This window comes from Ambystoma mexicanum, chromosome 9, assembly GCF_040938575.1.
Source record: "Ambystoma mexicanum isolate Mex_15411 chromosome 9, UKY_AmexF1_1, whole genome shotgun sequence".
Lineage (NCBI taxonomy): Eukaryota > Metazoa > Chordata > Amphibia > Caudata > Ambystomatidae > Ambystoma > Ambystoma mexicanum.
The window spans coordinates 1,140,263,884-1,140,280,931 of record NC_090931.1 but is presented as its reverse complement, the minus strand read 5'-3'; positions in this window follow the sequence as shown (position 1 = coordinate 1,140,280,931).

Sequence of the window (17,048 nt, the reverse complement as noted above, 5' to 3'; positions counted from 1 at the left end):
GAGATATGTACGCAGAGACACAGAAGTAGCAACAACATCAGCACAAAGGGGAGCAATTGGTAAAGAAGAAACGGGAGGAACGGATTTAATAGATTTAAAAACAGTGACGATTCGGGGGAAAAAGACAGATTGGGGGTTGTCGCTCCTGGATGACTTTTGTAGCGAGGAAGAAGGAATGGAGAGAGAAGGAAGGAATAGGGAAAGGGAAAGCTTAGATAAATTGTACATCACCCGGACTAACAGGGAATCACCATGGGCCTGCAGAAGAAAGGAAGAACTGGGGGGACGTGAGGGGGAAGAGCAAGGAATGGCGAGAAGGCACACACGTGCAGCTACACCCTCATAATCCCGTCCAACATGCTCCACCACCCCACACTCATCCCGTGCCACATGCCCACCTACACCCGCACCCGCCCCTCACGAACACACACCCTATGCTGGCAGGCTTAGAGATCTCCCTGGACGCAGGCAGGAAGAACGAGTACACACGCCCACATCAAATAAAGGAAACAATAAAAGAAGGGGAAGAGATGGAGGAGAAACAGTTACGAGCAGGGGAAATATGGACATAACAGACGATGTAGACGACACGGAAGAAGAGGAGGGGTATACGGACACGACTCCGGGGAACCGAGGGGGTCAGATAGGACACAACCTAATGCCACTTTTGCAGAGGGGAGGGGTAGACCACAATACGTCCCTTGGAAGCATGCAGATAAGGAAAATATAAAGTGCAGGCTCCCATCATTAAGTGGAGGTGCGGGGAAATGGATATATGAAATGGAAAAACACACCGCAGGACAGAAACTGGCAGTAGGAGATGTGAAGGGCCTACTAATATCAATATTGGGGGATGCAGCAGATGACATCTGGAAGAGAGCAGGCTTCCCCGGGGTCACAATAACAAATACATCACACGACGGGGCGCCATTCGCAAACTGCAGACATGCATTATGGCAAGCACTGAGGGTACAATACCCAGACACATCAGACATAGGAGCGATTACATCACGCAAGATGGGTGAGAACGAAGATCCTGTTGATTATATCCAGGAAATTCAAGAGAAGTGGCATATGGAAACTAGAGAGCAATGGGACAAGACACCAGCAATATTGTATCATATACTAATACAAGGGCTCCCGGAGGCAGTGCAGAAACAATTGAAGAAAGTAGTGGGGATGGAAGCAAAGGCTTGGCCGGAGATACAACTGACGATAGTACATCATTGTAGGACATGGCAAGAAAAGATGAAACAAAAGGAAGAGGATAGGAAAGCGGAAGAGGCTAAATTAGTGCAGAAAAAACTTACTAAGTACACGATGGAAAGTGCACTAATAACTACACCTACAACAATGACACCAAACCCCACGCAAGTAGTGACCGCACAAGATCCCTCTCAAATACAATCATCAGAGATCATAGCACAGCAACTGCCACCACCTCCACCATACATGACTAAGATAGGAGGAGGATACTCAACACCAGGAGCTGGATATTATAATTACAACAGGGGAAGGGGAGGAATGATGAGGGGAAGGGGATACGGCTATAAAGCACAACAGCAAGGGGGAGGATTCAGAAGTTTTTACCCCACTGGGCAACCAGTATACCAGGACAATTCAAGGAGTTTCCCATGGCAGACCAGGGAACCACCTGTATGTTGGATTTGTGGATTATTAGGACACATGTCACGCACATGTAGAATGAGACCCGGCACACCAGCATGGGGAGAACAGGGACAACAAGGGCCTACAAGGCAACAGCAGGGCCACCAACAACAGCAGGCACTGCAACCGGGCAATACGCAGCAACAGTTAGTAACACAACAACAGCCACAGACATATTCACTACCGCAACAACAGGTAGCAATATCACAACAACCTCAAGTGCAGCAAGTACAGCAGTCCACTCAAATTCAGGACCATAAGGTAACCTCCACCAATACACAGCTACAGCAAACACAACTGGGAAGGGTGACGGTCCTGGGACACAACCCTTACACAGGAAGTGGTCAATCATTATACCCACAATAGGACAGCCCACAGACGTCCTTGGTGTGTCCCATCCTGTCGGTAACACCTAATAGTGCAGAGGAACCACGCATAGAGGTAACGATAGGTGACAAAAAATCATCATTCCTTGTTGACACTGGGGCAACCCGGTCTTGCATAAGGGAAGGTAAATTTAAGATGTCAGGTGAGGCCATGAACACCTAAGGATTATCTGGGGCTAGGGGGTTGGTTCCCTTTACTGATAACATCCCCTTATCGATAGGGGATTATGACATGTCCGTCCCGCTTTTATATTCAAGGGACTCGCTAGTAAACATACTTGGGAGAGACATAATGAGCAGGTTGAATATGACAATCTCCTTCACGGAGGACGGCATAATTTGTTCCACTCCTGGAATAAACATGCTCACTGCACGGCAAATTATGCAAGCATACTTCGGGCAGACAGTGATTAGGGCTGAGCCAGTAGATGGCGAACTGTTCCAGTATGGGACAGACATGGCATTCGCACGGATGCCAGGAATAGAAGGGAAGATCTGGAGGAGGCCAACAGCCTATCTGTTCAGACCTGAAACACCAGCCAATGAACCAGAAGGAAAGGTGATTTCAGTGAGCATGGAGAGCATTATAGCGACTGCTGATTACATCGCGGTACATGTCCAAGACCGGGAAGGAAGAGCATGGAGGGCAGTGATAGTACTAGCTGAGGGATGCAGGCTCACCCAGGTGTCAGACGAGGAGCTCTTTTCAGAAGAGAAGGAAGAGGGTGAAATGGTATTTATGATGAGTGTAGATATATGGCTAAGAGTGACATACAAACAAGTGGCACAGAAAATTTCAATGGCACTTGAAGCACCCACATCCACCCCAGTTCCCTTTTTTGAGGAGGATATGGCAAAGGTTCCAACATCATTGTGGACTACCAGTCCCTATGACGTGGGGTGCATAAAAAGTATTGGGGGAGTAAGAATAAAACTGAAAAAAGGTGCAATAATCCCTAGAGTGAAGCAATACCCACTATCAAAAGAGGCAGATGAGGGCATATATGAAACAATAACGGTCCTTATAAATAATGGCATATTGGTACCATCAGAATCACCATGTAACACGGCCGTATATCCAGTGCGCAAGGCTAAAGGAGGGTCTTGGCGTTTCATCCAGGACCTCAGGCCCTTGAACAACATAGTGGAAGCAGAATACCCCATAGCAGCAAACCCGGCCACAATATTGTGTGGAATTCCAGCAGAGGCCTCACGATTTACAGTGATTGACCTCAAAAATGCCTTTTTCTCAATACCCCTGCATCCAGATTCACAAGATCTGACAAGCTTCACGTACAGAAACACAAAATGGAAACACACCAGGTTGCCACAAGGGTACTGCGAGTCACCCTCAATTTTCAACAGAGTAATACAGATGGACTTGGGAAACATTGAATTAGAAAAAGTACAGTGTTGCAATATGTTGACGACTTAATAATTTGCAGCACAAGCGAAAAAAGGTGCAGGGAGGACTCATTGAAGATGCTGACAATATTGGCTGAAAAGGGTTACAAGGTAGACAAAGAAATGTTACAGTACTGTCAGGAACAGGTATTATACATTGGTCAGCTGATATCCCAACACGGAAGAAAGATTGCACCACAAAGAGCACAGGCTATATCAAACACGCCATTACCACAAACAGTGAGGGAGCTGCAGCAGTTCCTGGGCTTGTGCAACTACTGTAGAGCATGGGTATTTGATTACAGCTCATACATAGGACCCCTACTTGAAGCATTGAGAGAAGCAAACAAAGGGGAGAAAAAATTGGGGTGGACAATGGAAATGAAAGAGGCCTTTGACGAATTGAAACACGCAATATCAACTGCTCCGGTACTGGCCACCCCAGATTATGAACGACAGTTCTTTATCTTTTCACATTGCGACTCAGCAGTAATGAAAGCAGTGTTGGCTCAAAAAACAAGCATGGGATACAAGCCAGTAGCATTTTACAGCGGTCACTTGGACCCTGTTATGTAAGGTAATTTCCCTTGCGAACAAGGCCTCGCCGCAGCTGCCTTCGCGGTAGAGAAATCATCATCTATTACAATGGGGTGCCCAACCACACTATTTGTGGAGCATGCACTATTTGCAATATTGAACAAGCCTAAGTCCACACTAACCACGCAGAGGGCGTCAGGCTATGAGATCATCTTATCTAGACCAGAATTATCTATTGTTAGATGCAGCACAGTTAATCCTGCAAGGTTTATAGCGGAAGTTATTGAGGAAGGTGACTATGCTCATGATTGTACGCAGACTACTGAAATGTACTCATGTACTAGAAAAGTTGAAGAGGATGCGCTAAATGGAGGAGAGCTCTTGTTCATTGATGGGTCATCAACAATAGACCAGAGTGATGGGATAAGGAGAACTGGGGCAGCAGTTGTAAAAATGACAGAGGACTTGGTGTATGTGGCAGTGAAATGTGTACAGTTACCACAGCATTATTCTGCTCAAGCAGCAGAATTGGTTGCACTGATCTTGGCGTTGAAGGAAAGCTTTGACAAAAGAGTTACTATATATTCTGATAGCGCATATGTTACGTCTACTGTCCACTCGGGGTTGACAAAATGGCGGAGAAGGCGGTTTAGGAGAGCTGACGGCACCCCAGTGCAACATGCTCTCTTATTAGCTGAGTTAATTGAAGTAATAAATAATCCCCAAGAACTAGCTTTGGTTAAATGTCCCGCACACACTAATGGAGAAGATCATATCTCAAAAGTGAATGAAGCAGCAGACGCACATGCGAAGTATGGTGCTTATTTTGGTGAGATCTGGAACCCCCCAGAGTCAGAGAGAGGGAGAGGGAGGGGGATAGCTAAAGAGATGTTGATGAAAGAAGGGTACACCCACCTCCCAGCCACACAGATAATGGAGTTACAAGCGGCTACACCAATGGCAGAAAAAGAAATATGGGTAAAAAGAGGATGTACAATGTCGCCAACTGACGCACTATGGCGTCAGGGTAACACTGGAAAGTTGCTAATGCCATTGGCACTATTGAACACCGCCCTGAGCCAGCTCCATCACCCAGCTCATAGAGGGAAGGAAGTTATTGCAGCATGAATTAGGGAAGACTGGTTCTGCCCCGAGTTAAATTCTCATGTAACAAATGTTATCAGCAATTGCCTCACATGTCAACAGTTTACGGCCGGTCACACGCTGCAAGTGATAAAAGGTACTATACCCCGGCCAGAGGGACCCTTCCTGCACATTCATATTGATTACGTTGACATGATCAACGTATGTCAAGGAAATAGGTATATGATTGTAGTAGTCTGCCCATTCTCCAGGTGGATTGAGGCAGGACCCTGTTCACATCCGGATGCATTCAGAGCAGCTAAATTTCTAGTGAGGGAGGTTTTCCCCAGGTGGGGAGTGTGCGAAGTACTGCGGTCAGATAATGGCCCGCATTTTGCTAATGAAATGTTTCAGCACATCACATCCTTACTGAACATCAAGCATAAATTTGCGTGTGCATATCACCCGCAGGCCAACGGTGTATGCGAACGCCTGAATGGCCTATTGAAGGAGGCAATCGCAAAGATACAGCAAACAACAAAGAAGAGTTGGTTGTATTGCCTTCCGCTAGCTCTATTTGAGCTAAGGAATAGACCAGGCTCCGACCACCACCTCACTCCTCACGAGGTGGTGACCGGACGTCAAATGCGCCTTCCTCTAACGCCAACATCAAGAGCATTCACAGACTATGAAAACACTGCAACTGTTCTTGGTGATGAAATGTACCAATATGTGTCTTCTTTGATTACTAGTGTAGTGTTTGTGTCTCAACAGCTCGAGCGCACGCGGGGCGGGTCTAAGAGTTATCAGCAAGAAGACGCGGACAAAGAATTGGAAAAGGAAAAACTGTGCAAAATTGCTAAAGGTGACCACATGCTACTCCGCAATTTCAATAGAAAGTGGAACAGCCCACGCTTCACTGGTCCCCACCTGGTAGAGGAGGTATCTACGAGAGCAGTAAAGTTGCAGGATAAGCGTGCTTGGAATCACCTACACGACGTGAAGATCTGCAAACTCCAGACCCACCCTAGCGTCACCTACAGGGCCATTGGAAGAGCAGCGACAGTGTCACCTACGGAGAAAGAGACGTCTACCACAGCTGACGACCTCAGTGTCTCCATACCCTGCCACCCCCCAGAATCCCCAGAGACAAGTACTGAAATAGACACTGGTGATTTGCATACCGCCCATCCCATGGTCACAAGATCAAAGAGTAGACAGACTTCCACCAGTTGAGCCCCAGACCCTCTGCCCACAAACCCCCTGCCCACTACAGCCACCACCCAATTGAAGGACATTGTTTTGCACACATACACATGTAAACACTTGTATGTTTTCTTTTTCTTTCTCGCACATGCAGGTACCGTGTGTTATTGTATTGCTAAGAAAATAGGTAACTAACAGCGTACATTGCCCAGGAGTAGATGCTACCCTCAGACGATAATTACCCTGAAGCCCTATCACACCAATTTGTATATCACATAAAAAGGCCAAAGTACCTAAAAAGAAGGAGGGTACGTGTTTACTACACCGCATTTATCTTGGCCATAGAACAATCAATGCCCCATCTTCACCAGCACTTACCTGCTCTAAGAGACAGATTGCTTAGATTGGCGTGGGAACAGCTCTTCGCCTGGGCACTGAACGACTACCTGATAGGGAGGGCTTGATAACGACAACTAACAATAATAACAAGCGTATTGAGAATTTTGAGAATTTTCAGGCGGGCAACTTTAACGTCGCAAGAATAAGCTGCCGGACTGCAGCAAGGTAAGAGCAAATGCCGGTGAGACTAGCTTTTGTAATAAAAATGATCGGGGTTTTGGTGATCACTGGTTTTTTGGCTGCCTCTGTATGGCAGAAAAGTTATGCTATCAATATTTTGGCTGCACCCAAACCTAACGTACCCCCACCCACGGCTGCAACAGGTGTCACGTCAGGTGGTACTAGCAACCCTCCACATAAGGGAAGTAGAGTTAAACGCAGCACATACTCAGATAATAAAGGTATTGATAATTACATAACAGATTCAGCACACGTCTCGAACAACATGTGGTACCAGCACATGACCCAAAGAGGTAAGCAGACAACAGAAGACAGCTGCTATGTCTGCTCATTGATCCCATACGCCATGAGCGCTTCTCGAACATTCGTTGCCACAGAAATAGATGAAAAGACGGCACAATGTATAATATACCTGGCACTATTCCAAACGAGAGGGCGATTTCAAGGGACGGTGGTGAGACTGGTGTGGAAAACGCGAGACACATATCCATACGAAAACAACTTCCTCAAGTCTTATTTGAGTTACCACAAGAGCAGTTTGCATGCTGAAGCATTCAGATACATGACAAGTGGTCCTGAAAAGGGAGAAACGAAGAAAGTAACACTACAATACTGTCATGATGCCTACCTCCAAGGAGCCAGGTCCGACCCAGCAACCCCAGAGGCAGGCATCATTCCCCCCAGGGAAGTGCCAGCGGGCCCAAGCTGGGGCCCTTTGGACACAGTCCTGGCGCCTTAGGCGCCAGGCTCATGTTGGACCCCTGTCCTGGCGCCTTAGGCGCCAGGCTCATAAAGCTAGACATGTGTTCAAGTGTTTTAATGTGCACTTACCTGGGGCAGACCATGCTGCTACATCCAGGCCCTCTTGAGGCCTGAATGGAACTACTTTACCTGTGGGACTACTTTCCACCTGGGTGCGGTAGGGGAAGGATACATACCTGATCGGTGGAAGGATACATACCTGGAACTTCTTCCAAAACGATTTAAACCACGCCCGATCAGCAACTCACGCTTCGCGTTGTTCTGCTCCTCGCAGCTGGACGCTCACCTTGTCAGCTCCTGCATCTGGACTTCAGCCACGCCTGTCAGCATCCTGGGTCGCCTGCAAAGGGAGATAAGAGAGAATTGGAGATAAAGAAGACCTTACCTGGCATTAGGTTGTGTCCTATCTGACCCCCTCGGTTCCCCGGAGTCGTGTCCGTATACCCCTCCTCTTCTTCCGTGTTGTCTACATCGTCTGTTATGTCCATATTTCCCCTGCTCGTAACTGTTTCTCCTCCATCTCTTCCCCTTCTTTTATTGTTTCCTTTATTTGATGTGGGCGTGTGTACTCGTTCTTCCTGCCTGCGTCCAGGGAGATCTCTAAGCCTGCCAGCATAGGGTGTGTGTTCGTGAGGGGCGGGTGCGGGTGTAGGTGGGCATGTGGCACGGGATGAGTGTGGGGTGGTGGAGCATGTTGGACGGGATGATGAGGGTGTAGCTGCACGTGTGTGCCTTCTCGCCATTCCTTGCTCTTCCCCCTCACGTCCCCCCAGTTCTTCCTTTCTTCTGCAGGCCCATGGTGATTCCCTGTTAGTCCGGGTGATGTACAATTTATCTAAGCTTTCCCTTTCCCTATTCCTTCCTTCTCTCTCCATTCCTTCTTCTTCCTCGCTACAAAAGTCATCCAGGAGCGACAACCCCCAATCTGTCTTTTTCCCCCGAATCGTCACTGTTTTTAAATCTATTAAATCCGTTCCTCCCGTTTCTTCTTTACCAATTGCTCCCCTTTGTGCTGCTGTTGTTGCTACTTCTGTGTCTCTGCGTACATATCTCCTTACTTCACTCTCCCCTCTCCTATCTTCTCGTTCCCCTTCTTTTTTCTCTACTATCTCTCTACCTATTTCCTCTCTTTTCTTTATTAATTCTTCCATTACTTCACTACTCATCTTTTCCAATATCCTTTCCTCTTCTCTCTTCCTTTCCCATCTCTCTCTTTCCCGCTCTAATATGCTTTCTATCATCCTCCCTTCTTCATATTTCTTGGTCGTTTCTGATAGTATTTTCCTCTTCCATATTTCCATTTCCTTTTCTTTCTCTTCTTCCTCTCTTTTCTTGTCGCGCTGTGCTGCTCGAGATACCCTTTCTGCTGCTGCCTTTACCCTTTCAGCTTCTCTCTTTCGTTCTTCAGTTCGTTCCCTCATTTTTTCCAACTCATTCTTACTTTCTTTCCTTTCCCGTGCTCTCTCTCTTTCCTCCCTCTCAAGCTGTTTGATCAGGGCATTTTGCTCATTCCTTAATTCTGCTAATCGTTCCTCCAAAATCTCTTCTTTTTCTTGTAAAAGCTCTTCCTCCTTTCTTTTCCCCCCTTCCCCTTTCATCTCGCTCTTACTGTCATTGTCCTCGTTCATTTTCCTTACTACCTCCTTCTCTTCTCCTGTTAATGAACCTCGCAATTTTAATAATACCTGTGCAGCTACCCACTCATCATGTCCTATTGCTGCAATTTGTTCTTCGCTAGTCTTCCCCTCCCCTGCGGGCATCTTCGTATAAGTTGACCCTACCGTACTTGTCGGCTCCCCTCCCTTGTAGCCACCTGTAGCTGTATATGGTGGTGGGCTGTATGCTGGGTTCGAATACCCCTCAGCCGCCCTTAATTGTTCTCTCACTATTTCTCGTAGTTCCGTTAAAGGATAAAACCCCCCTTCCTCTTTTTTCACTACCTTAGCTAGGGGCATGTCGTCGTCCTGTTCCTTTTTTGTTTCTTTTTCGTTTAGATTGCTACTCTTTTCTCCTCCCTCTTGTCTTTTCCCCGTGCATTGTGTGCCTTCACTCTCTTTTTCCCCATTCTGTTCTTCTTCTTCCTTAACCTTCTTCTCCTCCTTTGTTTCCCCCACAGTGAACATTCTGTTTGGTCCTGGTCGGGACCCCTGGAACATTCTGCATAAGTTAAACACCTCCACATGGTGTGTCAACTTCTTCCCCTTGTATGTGTTATGTAGATGGGTCAATAGTGAGTGTTGGATATATGGGTCGAAACTGCCATTAGGCGGCCATGGTGTCATCATTTTGTTGTCCGTCCTCTGTGTCCATTCTATGCAATATTTAATCAGTTTCTCCCTATGAGGTGACAGTGCTTTACATATATGCTGTAGCGGGGTAGTGAGGGTGTTCCCCCACCCTCCCGATCCTGTCCCGTATGACATAGTAGCACTGAGTTGTTATCCTCCCTCGATATGGTAGCGGTTATCTTGCTAATACTGAACGCTATACAATTTCAGATGTTTTACCTGGCCCCGTAATTTTGGGGACTTGCGATTGTCCACTAAAAGAAAATAGTAAAATATAGCATTTGCATTTATATATTCTTTTCTCTCTTTTCTTCTTTCACCTAACACCGTTACGGCCCCCTAGGGCCGAGGCGCACGTAGCCACCTGCAGCTGCGTGCCCTGTGTGACGTTCTTACACAGCCTTCCCACTTTATTACACCCCTCTTCCTCTTCTTCGCTTGTCGTGGCCGGCGTTCTCCGTGCGCGGCCACGTCTGTCATGATGCCTACCTCCAAGGAGCCAGGTCCAACCCAGCAACCCCAGAGGCAGGCATCATTCCCCCCAGGGAAGTGCCAGCGGGCCCAAGCTGGGGCCCTTTGGACACAGTCCTGGCACCTTAGGCGCCAGGCTCATGTTGGACCCCTGTCCTGGCGCCTTAGGCGCCAGGCTCATAAAGCTAGACATGTGTTCAAGTGTTTTAATGTGCACTTACCTGGGGCAGACCATGCTGCTACATCCAGGCCCACTTGAAGCCTGAATGGAACTACTTTACCTGTGAGACTACTTTCCACCTGGGTGTGTTCGGGGAAGGATACATACCTGATCGGTGGAAGGATACATGCCTGGAACTTCTTCCAAAGCTATTTAAACCACGCCCGATCAGCAACTCACGCTTCGCGTTGTTCTGCTCCTCGCAGCTCGACGCTCACCGTGTCAGCTCCTGCATCTGGACTTCAGCCACGCCTGTCAGCATCCTTGGTCACCTGCAAAAGGAGATAAGAGAGAATTGGAGAGAAAGAAGACCTTACCTGCTAAAGCTGCATCACGGGGACATCACACCGACGATCCTGAAAGGGAAGACATAATTTTAAAAGCATTTCGCTTCGATCGCTGCAGCGCTGCATTTCACTCACCTTTCCTGGGCGCCTCCATCTTCAGCAGCGATCATCGGGATCTGCACCCACTTCCCAGAGCCTAGAGAGAAAAGACAAGAATACAAGGTGAGAGAAGGAAGGGAAAAAAGAAAAGCTCACTTTCCTTCTAAGACTTACCTGTTGGGTCATTCCCATTTCATTTCGGGTCCTGCCGCTTCCTGGCATTCCGGACCCCCGCCCGAATGGGGAAAAAAGACAAAGACATTGAATGAGCGAATGCAAAGACATTACCTGAACGCTCATCCGGAACTTATACTTTGGGTCGGCGCCATATCTCCGGCATTCCGAACCCCGGCCCTTAAGGGGAAAAAGACATAAGCATTTGCGCTTGCTGCAATAAGACAATGAACATTATTATTAAGCTTGAACTTTTGAACTTGCAACAGAACTCTTACAGCGCCTCACCTGAATAGTCAAGCTTATTTTGAACCCCCATCAAACCTCAAACCAGTGAAGTAACTGGGTTTCAACGCGCCCCTGCATCAGAAGCAGGATGGAGAACTCATCCTTCCAGACCCTAAGGTGAGACTTCACGGGGAATCGTGGAAGGGTATCGAGGAGGGTTGGAAGGGAGTGGGAGGCTTGAGCATTATTCCGTCAGTAGGTAATACTCCCTTTTCACACACAGGGGAATATTCCTGCGAGCCAGAAAAGCCAGAGTAGAGGGGCCCTTCCTGTCCATCATCAGAGTCCTGCGCTTCACCATTGAAGAAGCATCAGCACTCGAAGCCAGACCTGCGCCTCCGTGGGAATCAGGTGAGCGTGACAAATACCTACCATGTGACTGGTACGCCACCGAAGTTCCTGGTACACAAGGCTGTTGAGAAAGACCACTGGTAACAATAACGGGGAAGGTATACATGAACAATAAATGGGATATAGGAGTGGTTGGCAGCAACATGGTAACAAGAGAAAATATTACCACCATTGATGAACACAATAACAGATGTTGGACGATTTGGGGCAAGTACGTACCCATGCTGACATGGATGGAAAAGGATGAAGACCCAATGAGCATACTGCTGCTGTCTGCACCTAAGCTATGCTACCAACATAGAGGAGAAGTGGACGTGGGATACAACACCAACTGTGCCAGCGTGTTAGAGCTACCAGAGGGGGGAGCAGGGATAGCAGTATTAATGGACCACTACTGGGCCTGCGGAAACAAGGCATACCACACACTGCCCCCTCTGTGGAACGGTATATGCACAATGGTACACATTAATGTACCATCACTAGTGGTGCCCCAGAAACATGTGAACATGGCAAACTTCCCCAAAATGGATGAAGGAAACAAGAGGAAGAAGAGATCTGTACAATCTCAGAGGGGGTCAGACAACGAAAACAACAACAACAATAATGTTCTGAATAGAAAAAAGAGACAAGGGGAACCTCTGACAGGAAATTACCTATGGGGAAGGTCGGAAACAGCACTCACTTCAATCCCACCAGAACACAGACTATTCAGCAGAGCAGCAATGTTTTTCTCGTCAATAATACATCCTGGACTACAAGCTTATGCAAACACGAAATGGCTCCAGATAACCCGATAGGAGCTGATGATGACAATTAATTGTACAGTAAATGGATTCAACGCAATAAAAGAGGAACTGCGAGCAGTGAGGATGGTAGCACTACAGAACAGATATGTATTAGATCTCCTTACAGCAATGGAAGGAGGAGTTTGCGCAAAGATAGGACAATCATGCTGCACATTTATTCCTGCTAACAATGCTGACAATGGTACACTCACCGAAGCAGTATCACAACTGGCCTAGATGCACTCCAAAATGATGGAAGAAAGTAAAGGAGTAAAGAAGGATGACAGCTGGTTTTCATTGTTATGGTCATGGATGCCATCATGGCTGTCGGACGGGCTGAAGATTATAGTTGGATGTATAATACTGGCTGGAGCTGCATTGATTATAATAAGGTTCTGGAAGGCCCGGAAGGCACGTACCACAGACGAAATGATCGAAATGGTTGGTATGCACCCCTTGATGCCAACTGATGATGGCCAGCACACAGACACAATAATAAAGGAAAGAGAAAAACTGCGCAAACAGATCATCATCAACCACCTGGACCCGCCATCCGTGAAGCTCGAAAACCCAAGAAACCCGAGGAGCTACATCGGGAAATGGGTATACTGCACACCTGGAGGAAGTTGTGTGTATATGTATTGGTCATTTGAGGACCATGTCAACCACTATGGACACCTGGGAGGAGTAACTAAAATATGGAGAGTAAGAGGAGATAAGGAAAAGGATATGTTTGTAGTCGACAAGTCGACCAGAGGGGGGACTGAAGTAGGAGAATGGGACAAAAGGCTCTCCCCAATCTCCTCGCGCCCCTGGCCTAGAGGATCACGAACCAGACACCCGCCACAAGATGAATTTGCCTACCTACCAGACGACCAAATACCCTGGTACAAGAACATATGGATGTGCCCATCAGCCTGCCCACAAGCCTGCCCTGCTCAAGCCGACACCTGCAGCATGGATGAACTCGATTAAACCTTTCAACAGTAAATAAACACACTCCCACACCAATCCACATGAAGAACATATTCAGTGCTATGACATAGGTGACGGACACACCCACTGACGCGCATCTTTATTATTTTTCACATAGGTTTTTCAAAATGCAGAAACGCAAGGCGCACAAAGCACTCATCTAAAATGCTTGCTGACGCTTCTCCTAGCCCTTGCATTGTGATGAAAATACAACAAAGACATGGTACTGGATATGAAGCAATGCGATACGGCAACTTAAAGTGCCGTGCATTAAACATCCCCACCTATGCACCAGGCCCAAGTAGGCCGCAAGCAAGAGCCTCCACGAACATTGAACGAGCAGGAGTACAATTGCTGACCCTGCAGAACGAGCCCAGCGAGAACTGACAGCCAAGGGGGCAATGTTGCACCTCGCATGCCACAAGCCGAAGCCAAGGTCACACCTGCAAACTAAGCCAGACACACAGTGGAAAATACAACATTAAATGTGCAGAATTCTGCCTCAACCACAGTCTCTCCTCACGTGACCAAGCCGAACCTGACAGGGTGCCAGACCCAGGAGGGAGAAGTCGCCTAGGTCCCACGTTTGAGACACAGGCTGCAACAATGAAATGACCCAATGGACACCTACATCGGTGGGAATAGTCTGCTCTCAGGAATATGAGCAAATCCTCGCATTGTCTGCACAAGCACATAGTTACATATTGTTGCAAATGACAGGTACACCGCGAGCTGGGAACAACGATGGTCCCAGGCTGGGGGGCTCGCGAGTGGACCAATCAGAACATGGGGCACTCATCACTGACGCCATTAACATTAGCCAATCATTAGGGGTCTTTGTGTAACAATTTTCATGTATCTAATAGAAGGGACAACCCAAGTATACCACCTGACTGACCCTTAACCACTAACAGCGTTCTCTATACGTATGCTATACTAACCCTACCACTCGAGGAACCAATTCAGAGTGGCGATAGGTTTTTTGCTAACTTTCCCAGGTGACGCAAGTAGCGCGTCATACTGAGGCAAAAAGGGGCCTGCGAGCCCCACGAACTTCGAGAGTGAGGACGGACGCGTACGAACCTAGACCCATCCCTGCCGTTACTCAATAAACAGCAGAACCACCTTGCTTCTTGCGTGTGTCTCATACTCATTTTTGAGATACGAGGGAGGAGTTGGGGCCTCCCAGCCGGAGGTCCGCGGAAGGCCCAGCCGACCCTGGGAGAAACCCCCCGACAGGGCTCAGGCAGAGGCTGAAGAGGATCTTCTCTCAAGATACCCGGGAACCTCTAAAAGACCTCTTTTTTTTATTTAGAGGGCAGCATCTTGGGACATGTCCAGACTGACCACAGGTGTAGCATGGTGTTACTCAACTACTAGTCTCTGCAAAAGTCTTCTTTTCCTGGTCATCTTCATTAATTCAGGTTTTTTAGGTGGGCTGGTGTGTTGTAGCACCTTGAATCATCTCTTGTGCTAGAGGGAATTACCAATAAAGATCTCAGACCAAATAAACGGACAGACTCAAGGAACATGTCAAAGTACTACTTTATTCTCAGCTTAATAAAGCAGGGTCAACTGTCAAACATCAGACAGATACTTATAGAATGTATATGGGTTAGAACTTCATTGGTTGTCTCTTATCTGTAAGGCAACCCTTGAACTACCTCTAAATATGTATAACACTGATTATAACGAACAGAATGCCAGCGGATTTGTCCATGCAACATTGGATAGCAGGTTACCCATAGACCCACTGATTGGTTGGCATTCTCACCCAAAGTTGGACTTTCGGCTCGGCTAGCAGCAAGCAAGGAAACTGAAACACAGGTGCTTAAATCATGCTGGATTACTCCCTGCTTTCCTAATTAGTCCATCATCTCTCATCAGACCAGCCATGAGCCAAGGTTTCCCATCTGTAGTTGACCTTGTAGCCTACTCTCTGTTCCAGGACATTGAAGGAAGTATCTTCATCCGAAACTTAATGAATAGCCCTTGTTTTAGACTTCTGAGTCACATGCGAAGATACCACAAATTTGTCAATTTCAGTCTCTTATTTACTGCTATTTGATTTAATTATACTGGGTGTTATTGCTCCTCTTGGCCTCTAGAGAATTGCTGCTCACTCTACCTTGTGTAGACCTTATACACTTTTAATTGTCCAATACGTGGCTCTTGCAGATGTTTTCTTCTTTAATCTAATAGAAATATGTCTCTTCCATGGCTTATCCACCTGCCTCCCTTTATGCTTTGCAGCTATTCCTTAAAATAGTATTCTTTATCCCAAGCCAACATGAACTCCTTTATGTTTATCACACAAAGCTGTTCTTCCAGTATCTCCTGACTGCAACCTTGATCGGCTTCTGAGGTTGTTGAATTTAATTATTACACTTGCAGGCGTCCATTTTCCAACTATGGCCATCCTTGCCACATTATATATTCCTCTATAGCAAGCTTCAATGTATTTTTTCTACCATGCGTTACTGCGCATTTAGACTTATTGGTTAGTAAGTTACTTTGCCTTCTTTTGTATTCATGATTACTTTATCATTTCATACATGTTTCTCTTATCTCTTCAGTTGCATCATCACTCTTCAGAATTTTCATTTCGTTTCAGCATGGCTTCACATTCATCTTCTCTATGACATTACTCTACCCTCGTCAGATTTCACTCAGCGATTCATGGTGTCCAATAGTGTGTGCTGACATCCTTCCATACGGCACTTTCAGTGCGAGGGTACATTCGATCCAAGTGCATATCGTCTCTCGTAGACTTGATGAGGTATAGGTGTAACGCATGAAGTCACACAAGGGGCTCTTCTCCTGCTGTTCCAATATGACAGGGTTGAGGGGGCAGGAGTTAGGCTAAAAGCGCCCAACTGCTCCTCTACAGTGGAGTGGGTTTCAGGTCACTAATTATGTTTTTCACATATTCCTTATCAGCCGCAGATGTTTCTTCAGAGTCAAAGTTACAGAATTCTTGCCCTTTGGTCAGGCACATAACTAGCACTTCTTCTACTTCTGGTCCAGGCTCTTACTTCATCTACATACTGGCCATGGATGTTTACTCAGTATCCTACAGGCCTTTCCCAAAGACCATGGAGAGCAGGGACATTCCGTCTGCAACCTGGCTGCAGACCTCAGCAGGATTTGTCTTGATTTTTTATTCTAGAAGGATTCCTCCACTTCTTCCCTCTGTCAATACTAGATGTTGTTCTTCTGGAATAGCTGGACTCTTGCACTTCTGCTAAGGAACATTCTGCAGCAGTGTTCCTGGTGTTTCATAGATCTGAACCTCACCCTCCATCTCAGTCTAGCTATCTCTCATTACTGGCTGTGAGCACTCAATCGTCTCATCCCTCAGGACGATTCTGGATCCTCTTCATCTCTAATCCTCAAATAGTTTGGCCCAAAGTACTGGATCCTCACCCAGGAACTGGCTGGAGCATTCAATGTCTTCCCTCATTTTTGGACTAGAAAGTTTAGGT